This window comes from Saccopteryx bilineata, chromosome 2 (genome assembly GCF_036850765.1).
Source record: "Saccopteryx bilineata isolate mSacBil1 chromosome 2, mSacBil1_pri_phased_curated, whole genome shotgun sequence".
NCBI classification, from domain to species: Eukaryota; Metazoa; Chordata; class Mammalia; order Chiroptera; family Emballonuridae; genus Saccopteryx; species Saccopteryx bilineata.
This window is the reverse complement of record NC_089491.1, coordinates 310,852,718-310,866,102: the sequence shown is the minus strand read 5'-3', so window position 1 is coordinate 310,866,102 and position 13,385 is coordinate 310,852,718.

Genomic DNA, 13,385 nt, shown 5'->3' with positions numbered 1-13,385 from the left:
GGGCGCATGTGAGAATTTGTCTCACTATCTCCCTTCCTCTCACTTAAAAAAAAAGTAAAAAAAAAAAAAAAAGAATCAATTAATGGATGCAGAAATAAGTGGAACAAATCAATCTCTTTCTCTCTCTCTCTAAAATCAATCAATCAATTAATTTAAAATTTTACATGACCCAGTTACTAATGATAGAGTCTAGATTAAAAGTTTTAATGGCCTGACCAGGTGGTGGCACAGTGGATAGAGCATCCAACTGGGATGCAGAAGACCCAGGTTCGAGACCCCGAGGTCGCCAGTTTGAGCGTGGGCTCATCTGGTTTGAGCAAAAGCCCACCAGCTTGAACCCAAGGTCGCTGGCTCCAGCAAGGGGTTACTTGGTCTGCTGAAGGCCCACAGTCAAGGCATATTTGAGATGGCAATCAATGAACAACTAAGGTGTTGCAACGCGCAATGAAAAACTAATGATTGATGCTTCTCATCTCTCTCCGTTCCTGTCTGTCCCTCTCTCTGACTAACTCTCTGTCTCTGTAAAAAATAAGTTAAAAAAAATTTTTTTTTAAGTTTTAAGGAATGCCAAAATTCCCTCTTTGTTCTTTCCACAAAAGCATACAGATCTCCCAGCTGGAACTGAGCCAATAGAAGTTGTCCTTTTTTGTCATAACACTCTTGCCGGTGAGCAAATACAGAAATTGTGAGTTAACTCTCTTCATTGTCAACTCTTTTCCTCAATTTCTCAACTGAAGCACATAGCCATGGATCCACTGGAGTTGATAAATATCAATGACAGAGTTGATGAGTGGACAGAAACCAGATGACCAATGACCAAGGGCCCACTGATTGTAAGAACTAGAAGAAAACTGCAGAGATCACTTGGAACAGCCAGGGAAAATGAGGTCCAGAGAGTCAAACCCGTTTGTCAGTGTCATACACAATAAAGTGAGTGACAGAAGCCAGATCAGAACCCAGATCCATTCCTTTGCTCCACATTATCACCTTCACATTTAGCACCATTCACAAACATTTTGACATTTTGCAAAACTGTTTCTTCAATGCACGAAATTTTTCATAAGTTTTCACAAGAGGGAAAAGAACATGAGGCCAAGTTTCCTGTGTCCAGGCATGCAACAGCCCTGTTGAAAACAAACTCTAGATTCTTGATTTTTGAGCCTGAATTTCCCCACTTTTTGTTATGTGGCATCAGAACAGATCCTGGGGCTAGCTCAGATTTAAATCCTGGCTCTCCCACTTACTAGCTCTGTGCCATTGGACAAGGAAAACCTCTATGCATCTGTTTCCTCAACTGTAAATTGGGGATGATAATAACTACCTCCTAGGGTTGTCATGAAGACTGAGTACATGTAAAGCACTTAGAACAATGGGTGATACATGGTAAGTGCTATGAATGTGACTGAAAGATATAATACAATGCAATATATTCTGCTCACAAAAATGAGGGGATATTTCAAAATGAATATGAAATGATAAAATATCCCCTCACTTTTGTGAGCAGAATACAATACAATATATTACAATACATCACAGTACAATATCTATTTATTCCTGCCTGTACCTACCCAGCCCAGACCAAACTCCTGAGATAGAATTCAGTATGTGAAACCATAGAATAAAGGCCATGCTGATATCCAGTTTCTTCTTCAAAACTTTGTTCTTATGTCCCACCCACTCTACAAACACTGAGGCTCCTGAAACACCCTATTATCTCTAGCCAGGAGATGGCCAGTTAATGAACCCATAAGTCTCAGTTGAAAGATAATCTGTGAACAGGGAAGGTTTCATGAACTAGTAATTCTTAGATCGTTGTCTGCCAAAGGAGAGTCTAGCTGGAAGCAGGGCTGAGGATTAAGGGAGAATGCCATTTTCCTCTGAATGTCCAAAAGGAAAAAATCTGCCAAGATGCAGGCATGCCCATGATTCTGGAGAGAGCACAGGGCACAGAAGATAAACATTCCTACACTGCTTTGCTTGTAGAGAGATAAAGCAGTGGAGAAACTGGATACGTTACTGGAAATGATCAGGAAGTCAGAATTGAAGCTGAGAAAAGACAAAGATCTTGAGGTCAAATGATCCCAACTCAATAAAGTCAAACAGCTCTCCAGCCAGCCACTCCACTCAGGATGGTATCTGTGACAGAGTATATTTTCATGGCCCAAAGCTAAACTGCTTTGGCAAGGTCTTCAGTAATCTGGTTTATTCCTCACCTGGGTTTCTCCCAAGCTCAGGTAAGGACTCTGACAAAATTAAGGAAAATGTCCTTTGGGTTGGGATCTGGGGTGATTGATTATCTAAAGGGGTCAAACCTGACAGTCACCACATATCTAAGAACACTATGAGCAGATGCCTGATGTCCCAAAAAAGGAGGGATAGGGGAAAGGTTGACGGTAGAAACTGAGGGTCTACCATGCCCTCCTCCCCTTTCAGCTTAATAAAGCATCTTAGATAGAGGTGCCAAAGTCTATGTTCCACACATTAAAAAATATGCTGAGAGAAGCCAAAATTTGGTCAAAGAATTGCCAAATAACACCTTTAAGGAAAGGCTGTGGAAGTGGGATGGCAAAATAGACTTCATTCATCATGTATGTACTATGTGCTAGGCTTTGTGTGAGGCACACTTCACATTCTTTTACTTAGAGATAATAGAAACAAGAAGATGGCCTTCTGAAAATCATGTGAAGCATCCATCAGGGTCTTCTGGACAAGGATTCATTGGCCACTCCCCTGGGCCCAGCCTATCCTAAGTGGGAGAAAAGGGCCATCCCTTTTCCATAAGAAGTTGATGTACTAGTTGCAGAAAAGAGCTAATTACACAAAACAATTAGTGTAAATGGCAATATTCCATACACATGTGTTCTCAATGCATAATGATATAATTATGTTAAATTATGTGAGGAAATAATTATTTGGAAAACAGGTTTATAGAGAGTGATCTCTTTGTTGTGCTATAGTGCAGGGGAAGAGGAAAGGCACATTTATGGAAGGAATTCTATGTACCAAATATTTTCACCTCACAGCACTGCAAGACAGATACTATGGTAGCATTTCCACTTTATATTATAGAAAAGAAAATTCAGACTCGGAGAAGATCAGTAACTTGCCAAGACTAATAAGTGAAGAAAAGTTCTGTCTGATGCCGACAGGTCAGGTGCTTTCTCCCCGTGGCTATACAGGAAATTCTCATGAAACACATTGCCCTGGTCAGATAGGAGGGCACAGGGCCCCCCAGATGGGAGCAAATAGACCTGAAAATGGACTCCATCCCTAGCAAGAGAGATTGTGCTTGGCCCTGACACATGAAGGTGGTGCAGCACCACCTGAGGTTTTCAGAAAGAGACACGGTCATCTTTTCCACAAGTCTTTTAAAAGTGGCATTTTGAATATTGCTTCTTTGATTTCTCCTTAGAGGCAAGGTGTAGGAAATCACCTATCTGATCTTGGACCCTCTATAACTTGGATTGGGGAACTTCAATTAAAAAGCCCTGAGCGTGGATGGTGATGTGAATGGAATCCCCTGCTGCAAACACAGGGATATAAATTTCTTGGATGCAAACACCAAGAAACTGTGTGAGTGACCTTTGTGCAAACACAAAAGAGTGCATGTGAACAGGCTTTAGGAAATTAGCTTAGAGGTTTATAGATTGCTTCCCCTTTGCTCTTATTAATCCCCTATCACCTGACCACCCTCCCCTGCAATCCTGTTACTTTTGCTCTGCTTCTGATCAATAAAAGCTCTGGGAGCAGAGGACTTTCGAGGTTAGTCTCACTTGACTGTTTCTCCCTCTTCTCTTGACAACAGTTTGTGTCTTGAGCAGTTTTTCCATGTGACACTGGTAGTTCCCAGCAGGCTGGAGAACTACAACAAGAGGGCAAATGAGGAGACCTTTTAGTGTCTTCTCTACCCAATGAAACTCTAACTCTACAAGTATCCTTCCCAAGACACTGTGGTCCAGGTGTTTAAAGAGCTTTCTCCATTAGAGCCTACAATGAAAACACACACAAATAAGTTCTGTCAGCATCTAATTGCAAGAGCAATGGGTCCCCTATGCCTCATTGGAGGACATAAATGGGTAATTGGAGCCATGGTTAGTGGGCTGAGGTCACACTTTCTGCTGGTGGAGATACAGACATAAATTAGCTGTTCCCTTTAAGACTTTTACTATCCAAAAAGTGGCTAAACAAGCAAGAACACTCTGTTCCAAGAAACAGAAAGCGAAAGAAACACAGACTTCCTTTTCTCCGATGCTTTGGCCTATGAATCTACTCCTAATACATCTCAAGTTTTAATTCCAAAGGAAAGGTTTAAGTCACATCCATACCTTTGGGTGTAAGGCAGATGTGATCTTTTGAGATCACAAACTTAAGAATTCTCTCTGTGGCGGGTTTGGGTCAGTGGCCTCTAGGGATATGAGAAGAAGAGGAAAAGGAATCCAGTACTGGCCATGCATGATTTTCTCCCATTGAAGTTAGGGCATGAAGACAATAGACGAATGCAGCCTCATTTGAGCATTCTGAGTCTCAGGTCCAGGTATTTCATCCTAAGACAAAAGTTGGGGCCTTTTCCTGGAGATGTTGGTGTGGTTTTTGCCTTCTAGCTCTGAAGGAAGGTGCTTGAAATCAAGACACTGAGTGTCTTATGATATTTATTTCAATTATAAGCAATGTCTAGGTTTTTCAGTGCACACCTGGAACATACCTTTTTCCTCTAACAAATCCTTGGTCACCTACGTACCTCACAAGAACTAAGAAGAGCTTGCTCCTCTTTTATTTTGAAAAGAGTTTTCAGTTAAGACCAAGGTATGATTTCATTGGCAAAAATCATAAAGTACAAGGTCAAGAAACTTTCTGTCAAATATGCTTATTAATTCAGGTGCCCTTAGACAAATCACTCCAAAATAAAGGCATTTCTTTGCATGTAAAATAGAGCCAATACTCCATGCTTGTCTTGATAATTTAAGCAATGATAATCAAAACCTAATTTAAGAACAAAGATTTTGCCTGACCAGGTGGTGGTGCAGCAAGTAGAGCAGCAACATGGGACACTGAGGACCCAGATTTGAAAGCCTGAGGTTGCCAGTTTGAGTACAGGGTTACTGGCTTGAGCATGGGATCATAGACATTACCCCATGGTCATTGGTTTGAGCCCAAAGGGCACTGGCTTGAAGCCCAAGGTCACTGGTTTGCATAAGGGGTCACTGGCTCAGCTGGAGCCCCTTGGTCAAGGCACACATGAGGAAGCAGTCATTGAACAATTAAAGTGCCACAACTACAAGTTGATGCTTCTCATCCCTCTCTCTCTTCCTGTCTGTCTGCCTTTCTCTCTCACGCACATGTGCAACCATGCACATATACACTAAAAATAAAGCCACACAAAATCAAAAGTTTTATGTCTGCTCCCAAATTGTTATATAACACTGTTCACAAGAATAGGGGATATTTCAAAATGAATATGAAGCTATAAAATATCCCCTAATTTTTGTGAGCAGAAAAGATCAACTTTAATATCTGGGATCAAGCTATTAATGATTCAACTTTAATATCTGGCATTTAAGAGATTAAGACTATTTCATTTTTTCAACATTAGTCTCACATTCAGTCAGCTAAATACTCAAGGTAGAATACACCAGACTTGGGAGCAAATAACCTTGTGGTTAAGAGTGCTTGGGTTCAGATTTTGACTCCACCATTCAAGAGCTGTGTGATCCTGTTTTGCAATGTGGGGACAGGGTTACTTAGAAAATGCAGAATTGGTATGAAGATTATTTTAAGTTGAAGATATTTAAGAATCAGCAGATGCAGAAAGAAGCCTTCTTGGATGGTCCTTTATCTGACTAAAAGCAGCAACTTCTGGGAAATGAGGCCACCATAAATTCCCTCTCTGAGGCAGTTGCATGGCCATAAAAAAGATGGAAAAACCACTGCACCTGCAGAAATAAACATTATCACACACTCTCTTATCTCCCATTTGTTCTCCTAAAAACTTATTTGTCTTTTCTAAAAAATGTATTTGTTCCTACCACAGAAGTCTTTTTTTCCAGCCTCTACCATTTAGTAAACTGGCTGCTTTTGTTAGCTGTTTAGGTATATGAATACACTTCTTTTTCTCTCCTTAATCTATCTTTTGTCAATTTAATTCACATGCCCCTAAATAATCAACCTACAAGGTAGAGGAAATATTTTTTTCTGCCTTACAACTGTATCTGGCTCACTTATAAATGAAAATGACAGCAACTATCAAATTTATAAATTGGTTATGAAATTAAATTATTTATATATATATGTTTGGCATGTAGTAAGTGCAAATTATTCTTTTTTATATATATAGTACACATATAAAAACATGCATGTCTAGATAAATAGACATGAATATGGATAAATACATCCAGCATACAATGAATCATACATCTGTTCTGAAGATCAAAGTTAAATTATAGATGGGAGAGTACTTTGAAATGAGTTAAAAGTTTTACTATAAAAACATGATGTTTCCCAACCAAAAAGCCCATCAATAGATGACTGGATAAAGAAGATGTGGCACATATACACTATGGAATACTACTCAGCCATAAGAAATGATGACATCGGAACATTTACAGCAAAATGGTGGGATCTTGATAACATGATACGAAGCGAAATAAGTAAATCAGAAAAAAACAGGAACTGTATTATTCCATACATAGGTGGGACATAATAGTGAAACTAAGAGACATTGACAAGAGTGTGGTGGTTACGGGGGGGAGGGGGGAATGGGAGAGGGAAAGGGGAGGGGGAGGGGCACAGAGAGAACAAGATAGAGGGTGACGGAGGACAATCTGACTTTGGGTGGTGGGTATGCAACATAATTGAACGACAAGATAACCTGGACTTGTTATCTTTGAATATATGTATCCTGATTTATTGATGTCACCCCATTAAAAAAAAATAAAATTATAAAAAACAAAACAAAAAAAAACATGATGTTTCCATTATTATAGCGGTAACTATTATGCCCACCTTCACTGTCTCCTTTGAGCAGGCCACCAGATATGGCCATGAAGGTTGTTCACAGCATACATCCAAAAGCAACATTCGCATATAACCTTCTCTTTGTACCTGAAAGCCTGACAACTGCTTTTCCAGGTTATCTATACTTCCCTCACAGCATCCTCCTCCCAGAATCTGAAAAACAATACCTGTTCTATAAAGTCATTCATTTACTAATTATTAATTCATTGACAGTGTCCAAGGATTGGGCATATAAGATGAATGAGACACAAGGGCTGGAGAGAGAGCCCTGTATACCAATAAGTGGAAAGCAATGTACTAAGTGCTAAAGTGGGCACATGTACAAAGTGTTATAAGAGATTTAAAGGTTACTAACTTTGCTTCTAAGTGAAAATAGCAATGGGGTAGGCAACAGAGTGGTGATCAGCAGTAACAAAAATTTAAGGAAGTCTACTTTCCTTCAAAAATAAGTCTCACCAACACCATAGAAAAGGAATCAAGATGTCTCTGTAATGGGGTCCAGACTTCCAGAGAAAGTCAGTGGGTATCTCTTTTTATGGCCAGAAGGGATTTGGCCACTCAACTAAGAATCTCCATTGTGCTTTTCTTGTAGGAGGAAGGTTCAGAAATAGTTCCAATACCAGATTCAGTCCAACACCAGCTTTGGAGTATGTGAAAAAGAAGAAAAGGGACAGGGATCTGTCACTTAAACCCCACCACCAGTGAATTTCAAATGTAGATTTTCATCTATCACAAAGACACACTTCTCACATGATAGACCAAACTCTGCGAGCTCTGGACAGATGACTTCTCTTTGCATCTGCATGACCTCTTTAAACAAGGTCATAGAAAAAGGTATAACCCAGAGCCAGAAGACTGAAGACAGAATCTCAATCCTGTCCTTTACTTGTGTGATCTCAGGCAAACCACAAGTCTCAACATCCTTTTCTGTAAAATGGTCATAATAACACACTCTCCTCAAAAGTTTGTTCTTGGACACTGCACACCTTCATTATTATTACATTTTTTGTGATGGAAGTGAGATCTCAGGGGAGAACCAGAGGCACAGAGGTCTCTTCCACTCCCAAAGGGGTTTTATGTCTCCAGAGCCTCCTGTCCCCCACCCCCAGTGACTCTGTAATTTGTTAAGGGAATGAGATTTTGCCCTGGAGCATTGTGTTATTGAGGTAGTGAGCTCAGCCCTTCTTTGGCTCCAGTGCTTTAATTTGTAAAGAAGGAATTCTAAGGCTAATCTGAAAGGAAGTCAAATTGTTTTCAGAAAACAATAACGAAGTAACTACAAGTCATTACCTTCCTCTCTGGGGCCTGAAATTAAGGCTGCCTGGATAGCTGAAAGGACTGGTAGCACTGTTTACTTTAAAGACCTCTGGACGGGACCCATAAATTAATTCCTGGGCAAGACTCTCTGGAATGAGAGGAGGTGAGTCATGGAAGCAGTCTGTTTCCTCAGGGCACAGCTCAATTCCTGATGCTGGCCTGCCTTTTCTGGTCCTCTGGGTGAGGGTTTCATTAGATACATATATGTGCCCAGTGGACATTTGCTTTCTAAGAGGACTCTTCATAAGTTTCTTCCTAGAGCAGAGCAGAAAACCCCCCAAAACCTGTTCTCTGCCCTACCCTTAAAGGTCTCTAGAAAACCAAATGCTTCTCAGGCAAGTTGTTTAGAGAATTTCTCTCTGGACAGAAATTTCCTCAGTGACAGCAGCAGACCAAAATTCGAATCCAAAATCATGACGTCTTCAAAGGTTGTCTCAGTGTCACAGAAGTATCAAGGACTCACAGATAATAAGATACTGGAGCTTGAAAAGAACTTTAAGGAGTGACTGGATGAGATGAGGATACTAAGGCCAAGGTCAGAAGCAGAAGCCAGATTTCTTAAAGAGTGGAGGAAAACTGGGACTTCCCTTAAGGCTGAACAAACCAATTAATTGATAATAGGTCTTCTGACTGCTGCTGGGGCACTTAAACTGAAACTATTAAAAACAAGAGAAAAGACATGATTTCTTTACCTCTCTAGTTTCTGGAACAACTTGTCTCCAAGAGCTAGAGAGCACTTTGGATCTTGAAGGTCTTTGAGAGGAGATGCAAAACTTCTGCTCTTGAGCTGTTTTTAAACATCTTTGGTCAAATTATGAACTTGATGATTTGAAATTTAGCAAGATGATCTTAATATTATATGGATAGACCCCCTAGAAGATATATGGTGGTCTTTATGGGGCCTCGAAAACTCTGCATTCATACACAAAGACCATATACAGTTTTGATCTGATTCACAAAGCACTCTTAATCCAGAAAAGGTCAAAGATCACTGTTAAAGATCTAGAAGGTCAAAAGTGGTTATTTTCAGCCCTGTTGGGGTAGCTCAGTTGGTTAGAGTATCATCCTCATGTGCCAAGGTTGCAGGTCTGATCCCTGATCAGGGTGCAAACAGGAATCTACCAATGAGTGCATAAATAAGAGAAACAGCATCGGTGTGTTTCTCTCTCTCTCCTTTTTCTTCTCTCTCTCTGAAATCAATACATTTTTTAAAATGTTATTTCCCACCAACCTCCTAACCTAAGTGATTGAAACAGGAAATAAATCTAACAGAAGTCAACAATGTTCTACCCCTTCCCTGACCTAGAGGCTTCTTATCAAAGAGGTTGAAATTTGTCCATAGACATGAGGTGAGCTTCTCAATTCAGTATTAGCCTGTCAGATATGGAAAAGGTCCCTGAGATCAGCTTGTCCACTCCTTGGTTTTGTAACTTCTCTATACTCACACAGATAGCCAAGACCAGCACCTAGCTTCTATCACACTTGATCCAGTACTTTTCTTCTGCCTCAAAAGGTTTCCAAGTATTTATTAAGTGCCTTCTAGATGGACATAAAATTGTGGCAAGTGCTAGGGGAGCTTCAGAATTACAGGACCTAGCCCTGACCTCAGTAAATTTGTAGATGTGTTGTGGAAATGTGTGCATAGCCTTAAAATAAAGAATTATTTCCTTAAAGCCTCTCCTGACAATTGGGAAAAAGTAAGTGAGTATATTTGTCAAAGTTCAACAGAGAAACAGAACCAATAGGTGATAGATAAATTATAAATGGGAGGGGGGGAGAGAAATATTATGAGAATGGGTTTGTATAATTGTGGAGGCTGAGATATACTATGATATGCTATGTGCAAGCTGGAGAAGCAGGAAAGCCAGTGGTTTAGTGCAGTCTGTGTCTGGAGGCTTGAGAACCCGTGGAGAAGATGATATTATTCCCCGTCTAAGGCCAAAGGCTTTAGAACTGGTGGTGGGGAGCAAAAAGGTGAAACTAATATAAGTGCCAGAATCCAAAGACCCATGAATCAGGAGCTCCAATATCTGAGGGCAGGAGATCAGTGTGCTAGTTCAAAGAGAAAGAGAGAGAGAGAGAATTCAACCCTCTTCTGTCTTTTTGTTCTATTCAGACACTAAACAGATTAAATGATGCTGACCCAGATTTGTAAGAAAATATCTCCTTAGTCTACTGAATCAAATGCTATCTCTTCAGGAAACACCCTCACAGACACATCATAAATAATGTTTTACCAGTTATCTGAGCATCTTTACCTAGTCAAGTTGACACATAAAATTAACTGTCACGGTGAGAATAAAGGGAGTGCTAGGGAAGACACAGATCACTAGCATCACTGGTCTCTGGGCAACTCCAACAACTCAATTAATGAGAATGAATGCTCTTTAGAAAGCTGTTGGTGCCAATTTCTAAGATCCTTCCAGTTTTGAAAACCCTTTAACTGTGCTAGATTAACAAATGAAGCATAAGCCAAAGGATTTGTCCACAAGTCTGCAATCTATTACAAACTAATAGGGAATATTTTGAAATAATTAGTAAATAAAGGGGGAAAGGACAAGAAAGTCTCCAAACTGAAAATGGTTTCATCCTGAAAGTTCTGAAGTGAATTAATTGGCGGTGTGGAATTTGGAGCATATTTTCCCATAGAAATAATGTTGTAAAGACTGGTTAGCTTCCCAGGCTAGCTCCTAAAAGTTTTATTTAAGGCATAATACTGCCTAACAATAGTGCTGAAAATACTGAGGGCTCTAATAGCCTAATTAAGATCATCTGTGGTTGGAAAATAATGATACCAACTTTTGACTGGGAACTCCAGGAACATGTCCCGTTCTCCAGAGTTTCAGATCCAAGAGTCTCTACTGCACACCTACACTGAGGATGGTCTCTTCCTGCCTCCCTTTCTTCATAGGAAAGAAAACTAACATTATTGCTCACCTGACTTTCCTACTACAAAGACTGACTCGCTCAGCTTTATGCCTTTCACAAACCAATCTCTGAGCCCAGCCAAAACAGAAAGCTTTATTTTTCAAATCCTTATAGTGTTTTCTTAATTATAAAAAATAATAGTGTAATATTGTAAAAAAAAAATTAGTGATACCGGAAAAGCATAAATGGGAGTTAAAATCACCTATAAACATCATTAAAATATTGTTACTTTTTATCCACTTCATTTTTATTCTTACTACTTTTTATGAAATTGTAATTTCAGTTTTGTAATATGCTTTTTTTACTTAATATCAAGGGAATTTTCTATGTCAATAGAGATACATCTTCACCTTTTTAATGATTATCAGGCATGCAGTGAGAAGAAATCGGTGTGGTACCACTTCTGCTGATTCTAGCAAATATTGACCTCTACCCACTGCCAAGTACCTAGGTTACATAGTTTTCTACTCTAAATTTACCAAAGTCCATTTTAATGCCCTATCATTGAATATTTCAATTTTCTATTAATATAAATATTACCATACTAAAGGAAAGTAAACTAGTGCTTTTTACTTTCTAAGACAAAGTAACTTCATGCTGGTAACATTCTTCTCTCTGCCTCAAATACAATGGTGGGATTCAGCTGGTTTGCGCTGGTTCAGCAGAACTGATACCTAACTTTTTGTTGAGTTTGGCAAAACAGTTGTTAAAATGGCACTTATAACCAGGGTTCTCCCTGTGGTGGGCACCTGGGCAGCGGCCCAACGTGGAAATCACAAATTTACATTCCTTACTCTTTTTTAAAGTTCATCTCAGCAACAGCATATTCTAAGCACCTGTAATAATATTCATTCCATCCGTAGGTGAAAAAAAATTGACAGAATTATGCTTGTAATATTTATTTATTTATTACATAAAGCTCATTATACCTTTGATGAAATACTACATTTTAATTCCTTCACGTTTGTTACTTCAATAAACAAACATATAATGTAAAGAGAAAAAAATGCCAAAAAACCAGGGAGTGACAAGCTGTCATTGGAAATATCTTAAATAACAGTTTTATTGTTTTTATGTCAGGCATTACTTAATATTTTTCATTAATATTTTAAAACTCTTTCTTATAACATAATCTATTTTTGTATACCTCTTTTATTGTTCTTATTTAAGTATTAAATGCATGAAATAATAAACTACCTTCTGGCATATTAGTTTTTATTCTTAAAATGGTCATTAGGGCAGAGAACAGGTTGTTCAATTATTTGAATCCCACCATTGCTCAAATTAGCTACTCTTAAGTGATTCTGAGCCCTCATTTCAAAGCCTTGCAAACAGCTCAGAGGAAAAAAGCAGAATTTCTGAACAAAACAATTCAAAACAAAACATTCCACTAACCCCTTCCCCACCACACATGACACACAACAGGCAAGAGTGCTGGGTGAATGGTAAAACACCATGGGAGATTAAGTGACCTGGACAGAGCTTGAATAGCCTTTCAAAAATATTGAGAGATGATTTCTATGGGTAAAAAAAGGTCGAAGTTTAAATCCTGAACAGCTAAACCAAACTTTGTAAAAGCTCTTGTCACCCCCATCAAGCCTGCTGTCCCAGAACAACTGTCACAGATTCCCTCTGCTCCAGCTCTGCCCAGGTTTCTGTGAGCTCCTACACATCCCTGGGATTGAGGTACCAGCTCTGCTTGTGATGGGGAGGATAGGTATGAAAGATAAATGGTGATGGGACATTGAGTTTGGGGAGAAACACGCTACTCAGAAACTCAGGATACCTGAGCTCAGGACCTCACTGACACAGAGTCAAGACACTGAGAAGTCACTATGCTCTTTGGCCTTCAGTTGTAAAAGGAAGGGACTGGGTAAACACTGAATGTTCCTTCCAGATTTAAAAGCTGATGTTTCCATGATTTGAAGTAATTGGTTCTCTTCATACTAAGCCAAAACTTAAAAAATGTTGAAATGTTCTTTCGGTGCCCAAGTAGCCTGTTACTTATAGCTGCTCCCCTTCTTTGCCCATCCATCACTTTAGGGAACACAAAATATGTTCTTATATCCTTTTAATTCCAGATGGTGTCACTATATTGAAAACTCAAGGGCACTCCAGATAAAGAGAAT